The sequence below is a fragment of the Miscanthus floridulus genome, chromosome 4, assembly GCF_019320115.1.
Source record: "Miscanthus floridulus cultivar M001 chromosome 4, ASM1932011v1, whole genome shotgun sequence".
Lineage (NCBI taxonomy): Eukaryota > Viridiplantae > Streptophyta > Magnoliopsida > Poales > Poaceae > Miscanthus > Miscanthus floridulus.
Genome location: NC_089583.1, coordinates 90687223 through 90696677, shown reverse-complemented (window position 1 = coordinate 90696677; position 9455 = coordinate 90687223).

Below are 9455 nucleotides of genomic sequence, written 5' to 3'. Positions count from 1 at the left end.
AATGACTTGCAATCGATGGAACATCTCCGGGATGCTCTCATCATCCTTCATCTTAAAACTTGTCAACTTGTCCTTGAGGATGTACAACTTGGCACTCTTCACCGCCGGTGTGCCCTCATATGTTTTCTCCAATCTCTTCCACACCTCATTTGCTCTATCATAATCCTTGATTTGCTCAAACACCTTGGAATCAATGGCATTGTATATGGTGTTGAGAGCCATTGTATTGCATTGCTTGTTGATCTTATCTTGATTTGTTGGATCATCAGGATCAATGATAGCATAGTCATTCTCAGTCACTTCCCAAACTTGATCATTGATTGAACCAAGATATATTCTCATCTTTCTCTTCTAATAACCATAGCATGTGCCATCAAAGAATGGTGGTTTGCCCCCCACATGGTTGAACACAACTTGAGCCATAATTTGACACTGAGGTTGTTAAGCCTTTAATCAAACGGTGACCACAGCTCTGATACCACTTGAAAGGTCCTAATATGGCTAGAGGGGGGGGGTGAATAGCCTATTTAAAAATCTACAAATCAACTAGAGCAATTTGATTAGTATGATAAATAGCGTAATACAAACTTGCTCTAGCTCTACAAGGGTTGCAAGCCACCTATCCAACAATTCTAGTTGTAATGATTACTTAGGCACCCAAACTTGCTATGTAACTACTTACTAAGAGCTCTCAATCTTACTACTCTAAAGAGCTCAACTAGATAAAAGTAAATAGTAAAGCAAGCTCTCAATTCTAATTACACTAAAGAGCTTGTATCAACTAGTTTATAAGAATGTAAATAAGTAAGTAGGGTGATTATACCGACGTGTAGGGGATGAACCAATCACAAGATGAATATATAGCCAATCACCAGGAGAATGCCAAAGACAAGAGACAATCGATTTTCTCTCGAGGTTCACGTGCTTGCCAACACGCTACGTCCCTGTTGTGTCAACCAACACTTGGTGGTTCGGCGGCTAAGAGGTGTTTCACAAACCTTGTCCACACGATAGGACACCGCAAGAACCGACCCACAAGTGAGGTAACTCAATGACACGAGCAATTTACTAGAGTTACCTTTCGGCGCTCCGCCGGGGAAGGTACAACTCCCCTCACAATCACCGGAGACGGCCACGAACAATCACCAACTCATGCTGATCCTCCACCGCTGCACCGAGCCATCTAGGTGGTGGCAACCACCAAGAGAAACAAGCGAAATCTGCAACGTAACACGAATACCAAGTGCCACTAGATGCAATCACTCAAGCAATGCACTTGGATTCTCTCCCAATCTCACAATGATAATGGATCAATGATGGAGATGAGTGGAAGGACTTTGGCTAAGCTCACAAGGTTACTATGTCAATGAAAATGTGCAAGAGTTGTCCCTTGAGCCGGCCATGGGGCTGTAAATAGAGCCCCCATCAAATAGAGCCGTTATACCCCTTCACTGGGCAAATCACGGGCCGATCGGATGCTGCAGTCCAACTGACCGGACGTAGCACCGGACGCTCCAGTCATGAATACCGGACGCGTCTGATCGGCATACCGAACGTGTCCGGTATCCCCAGACTGCCACGTGTCCGGTTCAAATCATCATAGCCATTGCCGCGCATACTGTCGATGACCGGACGCTCACACTCAATTTGACCGGACACTCCACCGTCGAGTCCGGTCGAGTCCAGAAAGCCACCAGGGCCGACCGGACGCGTCAGGTAGAGACTGACCGGACGCTGAGCCTCAGCATCCGCATGTGCACATGGTGATACACTTGGTGGTTGGCACATTTGAGCAAGGGTGAAAAAGGTAGAGTCGAAGAGGAGGTAGTCGCGCTGGTTACAGAGTGACCGGACACGTCTGGTATGATGACCGGACACGTCTAGTATTCGGCGGTAGACTCAGTGACCGGACGTGTCCGGTCGCCACACCGGACACGTCCGGTATGACTCAGAAAATAGTTCCACAGTGAAGTCGATCGGACGCTGGCAGCGTTCGGTCTGGTGTGACCAGACGTGTCCGGTCAGCATATTTTCACAAACATTTTCAAGGGTGTTAGCACTCCACTAGATCCTAAATGCATATGCAATGAATTAGAGCATCTAGTGGCACTTTGATAACCGCATTTCGATACTAGTTTTACTCCTCTTAATAGTACAGCTATCTATCCTAAATGTGATCACACTTACTAAGTGTCTTGATCACTAAAACAAAATGGCTCCTACATTTTATACCTTTGCCTTGAGCATTTTGTTTTTCTCTTTCTTCTTTTCCAAGTTTAAGCATTTTACCATCACCATGCCATCACCATTGTCATGATCTTCGTCATTGCTTCATCATTTAGAGTAGTGCTACCTATCTCATAATCATCTTGATAAACTAGGTTAGCACTTAGTGTTTCATCAATTAACCAAAACCAAACTAGAGCTTTCATCGGTGCATCTGGTCAGTAGCAGCAGAAGAAGCGCAGCGTCGGTCGTCGACCCGATGCTGGTGCTGAAATGACCGAACGCTGGCTGGCTACGTCCGGTCACACTGACATGGTCATGCACAAGGGAAACGCCAACTGACTGGACGCTGGGTGAGTCTAGTTGAGCATGACCGGATGCGTCCAGTCATGAAAAATCGTCTTTGGATGCTTACTGGAAACGACCGAACGCTAAGGTCTAGCGTCCGGTCACTTCACAGCAGCACGTCCGGTCATCACTTGATCGTTGAGATCGAGCGCTCAGTATTTGAAGAGAGGGAACACATGGCACACATCACGTGACCGAACGCTAAGGTCCAGTGTCCGGTCAATATGACCGGAGCGTCCGGTCACCCCGTGTTGTGCCTAGTAAAGGGGTACAACGACTCTATTTTGTGGGGGCTTCTATTTAAGCCCCATGGCTAGCTCAAGCTCACTCTCTTGGCCATTTGTATTGACATAGCAACCTTGTGAGCTTAACCAAAGCCCTCCCACTCATCTCCATCATAGATTCAACATCTTTGTGAGATTGGGAGAGAATCCAAGTGCATTGCTTTAATGTTTACATCTATAGGCACTTGGTGTTCGTGTTTCGCTACGGGATTTGCTTGTTACTCTTGGTGGTTGCCGCCACCTAGATGGCTTGGAGCAGCGAGGATCATCGAGCGGAGGTTGGTGATTATCTCCGGCTCCGATTGTGGTGATTGTGAGGAGTTCTTGACCTTTCTCCAGCGGAGAGCCAAAAGGTACTCTAGTGGATTGCTCATGGCTTGTGTGATCATCACCTTGTTTTGGTTGTGTGGCACCCTATTAAGGGTTTGGCGTGTGAAGCCAATTAGCGTGTGAACCTCCAAGTGAGTGAATCATCACAACGAGGAGTAGCTTGCCAGCTAGCAAGTGAACCTTGGTAAAAAATCATTATGTTCATCATTTGATTTCGAGGTGATTGGTCTTCATTGGTATTCATCCTTGTTTTTGATTGGTTCACTCCTCGATAGGGCTGTATAACTATCTTGCTCACTCTCTATATTACCACAAACTAGTTGTCAAGCTCTTCAGTGTAGCTAGTTGTGAGAGCTTGTTAGTTTGATTAGTGTGACTCTTTAGTTAGTCTTTTGAGAGCACACTAACTTAGTGTAGTGACATAGTATTGTGTGGATAAAAACTACATAAACTATAATTGTGGTAGGTGGCTTGCTTTTTAGTAGGCTAGCACAATACTCGCTTTGCCTTATAATTGTCTAACCAGTTTGTTAAGTGTTGTTGTAGAAATTTTTAATAGGCTATTCACCCCCCCCCTCTAGCCATTAGGACCTTTCAAGTGGTATCAGAGCCGAGGTCACCGTGATTTGAGGCTTAACAACCTTCGGTGTAAAAATGGCTCAAATCAACAACACCAAGAAGCCATCCTAATTTGATGGCACAAATTATCCGTATTGGAAATCAAAGATGACCACACATATCAAGTCAATCAATAGAAAAGTGTAGAAGATGGTAGAAACCAAAAATGAGATTGGTGATCCGAAGAATACCACCGTAGCCGAATAAGTGCTTCTCCAAAACAATGACATTGCTCTAAGTGCCATTCATGATGCAATTGATGAGAGAACTTTTGAGCAAATCGAGAATATTGAGATGGCTCATGAGGCTTGGAAGAAATTGGAGAAATCATTTGAAGGCACTCAAGCCGTGAAGGGTGCAAAGGCATATATTCTCAAAGAGAAGTTTGCAAGCTTCAAGATGAAGGAGGATGAGAGTGTACCAGAGATGTTTCATAGGCTTCAAGTGCTTGTTAATGATCTTAAAGCACTTGGAGAAGAGGTGAAGGACAAGGACTTCTCCCACAGGTTCTTAAGATGCTTACCTTCAAGATTTGGCACATTGGTCACTATTCTAGTGAGGAGTGGTTTGGACACCATGACATCAAACTAAGTGTTGGGAGATATAATATCCGATGATACATATAGAGATGATGATGAGAAGGAAGAAAAGAAAGAAAAGAAAGATGAGAAAAAGAAGAGTGTGGCATTCAAGGCCACATCATCCAAGGACAAGGCTAAGCAAGAAACATCAAGTGAAGATGATGGCTCATGGGATGATGATGATGATGAGAAGATGGCTCTCTTTGTCAAGAAATTTGGCAAGTTCATGATGAAGAAAGGGTACCATGCTAGAAGAAAGAAATCTTCATCTAAGAACAAGGAAGAGTCAAGAAGATGCTTCAAATATGGAAGCAAAGATCATCTTGTTGCTCAATGTCCATACAATAGCGACAATGATGATGACAACAAGAAGAACAAGAAGAAGAACAAGAAGGAAAAGAAAGAGAAGAAGGACAAGATGGTTCATATGTGGTCACTTGGGATAGTGATGCTTCCTCAAGTGATGATGATGATAATAGTGATGATGACAAGACCACCAAGAAGAAGGCACTTGCAAGCATTGCAATCAATGAGAAGCCTTCTCTCTTTGACACTCCATCATGCTTCATGGCTAAGGCCACTAAGGTACAAAATTATGATGATGGAAGTGATGAGAAATATGATAATAAAAATGATAGTGATAGTAATGATGATGAACCTACTAAAGATGAATTATTTGACATGCTAGAAGATACCAAAGAACACTTTGACATTAAGAAAAGGGAATGCAAGAGCTTGAATAAGGAGGTAAAAGCCTTCAAGCAAGCCCTTGATGAGCTCAAAGCAACTCATGAGAGGCTAGAGGAAGCCCATGAGAAGCTTGGCAATGCTCACAAAAAAGCTTGAAAAGGCTCATTCCGCTTTGCTTGATGAGCAAAATAAAAAGAAGCATGTTGAAACTTGCAATGTAGGCTCAACTTATGATATAATTGATGAATCATTATCTATAACTATCATTGTTCCTCCCACTAACCCTTCTTGTAGTACTTCTACTTCCACCTCATCTAGTAGTGATGGTCTCACTTGTAATGCCTCACTAATGGTTGAGAATGAGAACCTCAAGAAGGAGGTCAATAAGCTTACTCACACCTTGGCTAAGGCCTATGGTGGTGAGGACCGCTTGCTTATGTGCTTGGGTAGCCAAAGAGCTTCTCTCTACAAAGAGGGATTGGGCTATACCCCTAAGAAAGACAAGGCGGCCTTTGCTCCTCACAAGACTAGTTTTGTGAAGAACAATGGTTGGTTTTACACTAGTTGCAAGCAAGTTAGTCATAAAGAGCATGAGTACAAGAACAAGAGTAAAAATGCTAATGTATCCTCCATTAAAAGTAATTCTTTCTATGTGCTTACTAAGGGTGCAAATGGTGTAAAGGCTAAGTTCATTGGTAAACCATGGATGGGCTCAAAGAAGAAAGCCATTTGGATACCAAAGAGCTTAGTAACTAACTTTCAAGGACCCAAACAAGTTTGGGTACCTAAAAAGAATTGATCTTCTTTTGTAGGTCAATTATAAAGCCAGAGGAAGGCATTGGGTTCTTGACAGTGGGTGCACTCAACACATGACTGGTGATGTAAGAATGTTTAACTCAATCAACACTAATGGCAATGATGGTTATGATAGCATCACATTTGATGATAATGGCAAAGGCAAGGTCAAAGGGCTTGGTAAGATTGCAATATCCAATAACATGAGCATATTCAATGTGTTGCTAGTAGAGAGCTTGAACTTCAATTTGCTATCCGTGGCTCAATTGTGTGATCTTGGATTCAAATGCATATTTGGGGTAGATGATGTAGAGATCATAAGTGTAGATGGCTCTAACTTGATCTTCAAAGGCTTTAGATATGAGAATCTATACTTGGTTGATTTCAATGCTAGTGAAGCTAGATTATCTACATGCTTGTTCACTAAATCTAGCATGGGTTGGTTATGGCATAGAGGGCTTGGTCATATTGGAATGAAACAATTGAATAGATTGGTTAAGCATGACTTGGTTAGAGGCTTGAAAGATGTTGTGTTTGAAAAGAATAAGCTTTGTAGCTCTTGTCAAGCTGGAAAACAAGTTGGAAACACTCATCCCAAGAAAAGCATGATGAGCACTAGTAAAGCATTTGAGTTATTGCACATGGATTTGTTTGGGCCAACACAATACACTAGCATCGGTGGTAACCAATGTTCAAAAAACGTTATTAAACATCGTTTAATCTAGTTTAAACGCTGAACGTTGGCCTAGCATTACGTTTAGGGGGTAGACGCTCAATTAGACGCTGGGCGTGCCTAGGCGCTTGTTTACACGCGCGGTAGCGATTAAACGGCGTGGAATCGGTCAAAAAACGGAGCTAGGCGGTGGAAAACATGTGGCTCACGAGCAGGGAAGCACGTGGCATGCAGGCGGGAAGAGGGAAGGAATCGCGCGTGGCACGTGCAGGAAAGAAGCGCGGGAGGGCACGGGAAAGAAGCGCGGGAGGGCGCAGAAAACAACAGGCGGGCCCGACGCGAGAGCACAAATCGGTCGCAAGAAACAGAGTCAGGATTTGTCGCACTCCTGACTCCAGTCCTACCTCCGCCTACCTCCTGCCTCCCACCTGGTCGCTTCTCGCCACCGTTGGTAGGGCCATAGGGGTCATCGCTGGGGCTCCCCTTCTCCTTGGCAGCCACAGAGGCCGTAGGCACAGGGGCCATCGCCTGCAACAGAGGGTAGGCCGCCGGTGTAGGACCAGGAGTTGACAACGGCAACACAGAGGCCGGCCGGTGCAGGCCCAACCCCTCGCTCGTTCTCTCCAGGTGCTCCCTCGGTCTCTCCCCATCTTCCCATGCTCTGTAGTTTTGATTTCTGCATGTCAATCACTCAATTGATGAATTGGATTGGGGATTTAGGGTTAAGATTGAATGTGTACTGCCTGTCTGCCTCAATAACTTAGCATCACCAAAAATAAAAAATAAAACAAAAATGTTTAATCATGTTTAAACTTCCTAAACTCTAAACCATAGGCTAGCGTTTGCCTAGCGTCTAGCGTTTTTTGAACATTCGTGGTAACAAATACGGCTTTGTGATAGTGGATGATTATACTAGATACACATGGGTATTCTTTCTAGTGGACAAAAGTAATGTGTTTGCAACATTTAAATCATTTGTCAAGAGCATTCACAATGAGTTTGAAACAACCATCAAGAGAGTTAGAAGTGACAATGGTAGTGAGTTCAAGAACACTAGAATTGATGAGTTGTGTGATGAATTTGGAATTAGACATCAATTCTTGGCCAAGTACATTCCATAATCAAATGGCCTTGTTGAGAGGAAAATAGAACATTCATTGATATGGCAAGGTCTATGCTTAGTGAGTATAATGTTAGTCAATATTTTTGGGCCGAAGCTATCAACACGGCTTGCTATTGTAGCAACCGCCTCTATTGTCACCCATTGAAAGAGAAGACACTATATGAGCTCTTGAATGGTAGAAAGCCCAACATTGCATATTTTTGGGTCTTTGGTTGCAAATGCTATATCTTGAAGAAAGACACTAGATTGGGCAAGTTTGACAAGAAATGTGATGAAGGATTTCTACTTGGTTATTCCACTACAAGCAAAGCATATAGAGTTTGGAATTTGGATAGTTGTACTCTTGAGGAAGTTCATGACATTGAATTTGATGAAACCAAGGGTTCACAAGTAGAGAATGAGAACTTGGAAGATGTTAGAGGTATTCAACTTTCAAATGCCATGAAGAATATGGATGTTGGTGAATTGAGGCCTAGGAAAGTGAATGATGATGAAGATGATCAAGTGCAAGTGCTCTCTAACTCAAATGTGCAAAATGATGCAAATCAAGTTAATACAAGTGGCTCTCATGATAATGAACAAGATCAAGTGGCTAGTACATCATCTCAACCCAATGATCAAGCAAGTTGTAATATCGAGATGGTGGACTAGAGGGGGGGTGAATAGTCCTTTCTAAAATTAATCGTGTCGGCTAACCGAAATAAGTGTGGAATTAAAACTATCGGTCTAGCCAAGACTACACCCCTCTATTTATGTTCTTTAGCACCTTCCAAAGATACTAATTAAGCAACAAAGGTGCGGGCTAGCTAGAGCTCACCTAACCAATTTTAGAAGCAAGAGCACACAAACCTATGCCACTAGTACTTTAAGCAAAAAGGGAGCTCCTACATATGCTAGTAAGCAAAAACACAAAGCCACCTAATGCTCACTAATAATGCTCAATAACAAGGCAACCAATGCCAAATTAGAGAGCGCAATTACTTAGCTACACAAACTAAGCAATGTGACTAACAAGGTCACACAAACTAAATTAGCCACGCAAGGGAGCTACTTCTATGCTACACAAGCAAGAAGGTAACTAGTAAGCTACATAAGCTAACTAATTACAAAAGCAACTATACAAGCACAATGTATGCAAAAGTAATTACAAGCTTGTGTAACGAGGATGCAAACCAACGGGAAAAACAAGGTTGACACGGTGATTTTTCTCCCGAGGTTCATGTGTTTGCCAATACGCTAGTCCCCTTTGTGTCGACCGCTCACTTGGTGGTTCGGTGGCTAATTGGCATCACCCGCCAAGCCCGCACATCGGGCACCGCAAGAACCTACCCCAAAAGTGAGGGTAGCTCAATGACACGCTCAACTAGAGTTGCTCTTCGTGGCTCCCGCAGGGCAAGCACAATGCCCCCACAAAGCTCTTCTTCGGAGCATCATACAAGCTTCTTGCGGGCTTCGATGGAGACCACCACCAAGCCATCTAGGAGGTGGCAACCTCCAAGAGTAACAAGCACCACTGGCTTACAACTCAATCACGTAGTGCCACTCGATGCAACCTCACGATGCAATCACACTAGTATCGCTCTCTCACACAATCGGATGATCACTATCAAGCATATGTGAGATGGAGGGCTCCCAAGCACTCACAAGCATGGACACAAAGTCCCCCAAGGTGCTTAGCTCTAGCCATGGCCGAGACCACCTTCTATTTAAAGCTCCATGGGCTAAACTAGCCGTTACCCCTTTACTGGGCAAATTTCGGGACGACCGGATGCTCCGATCATATCGAC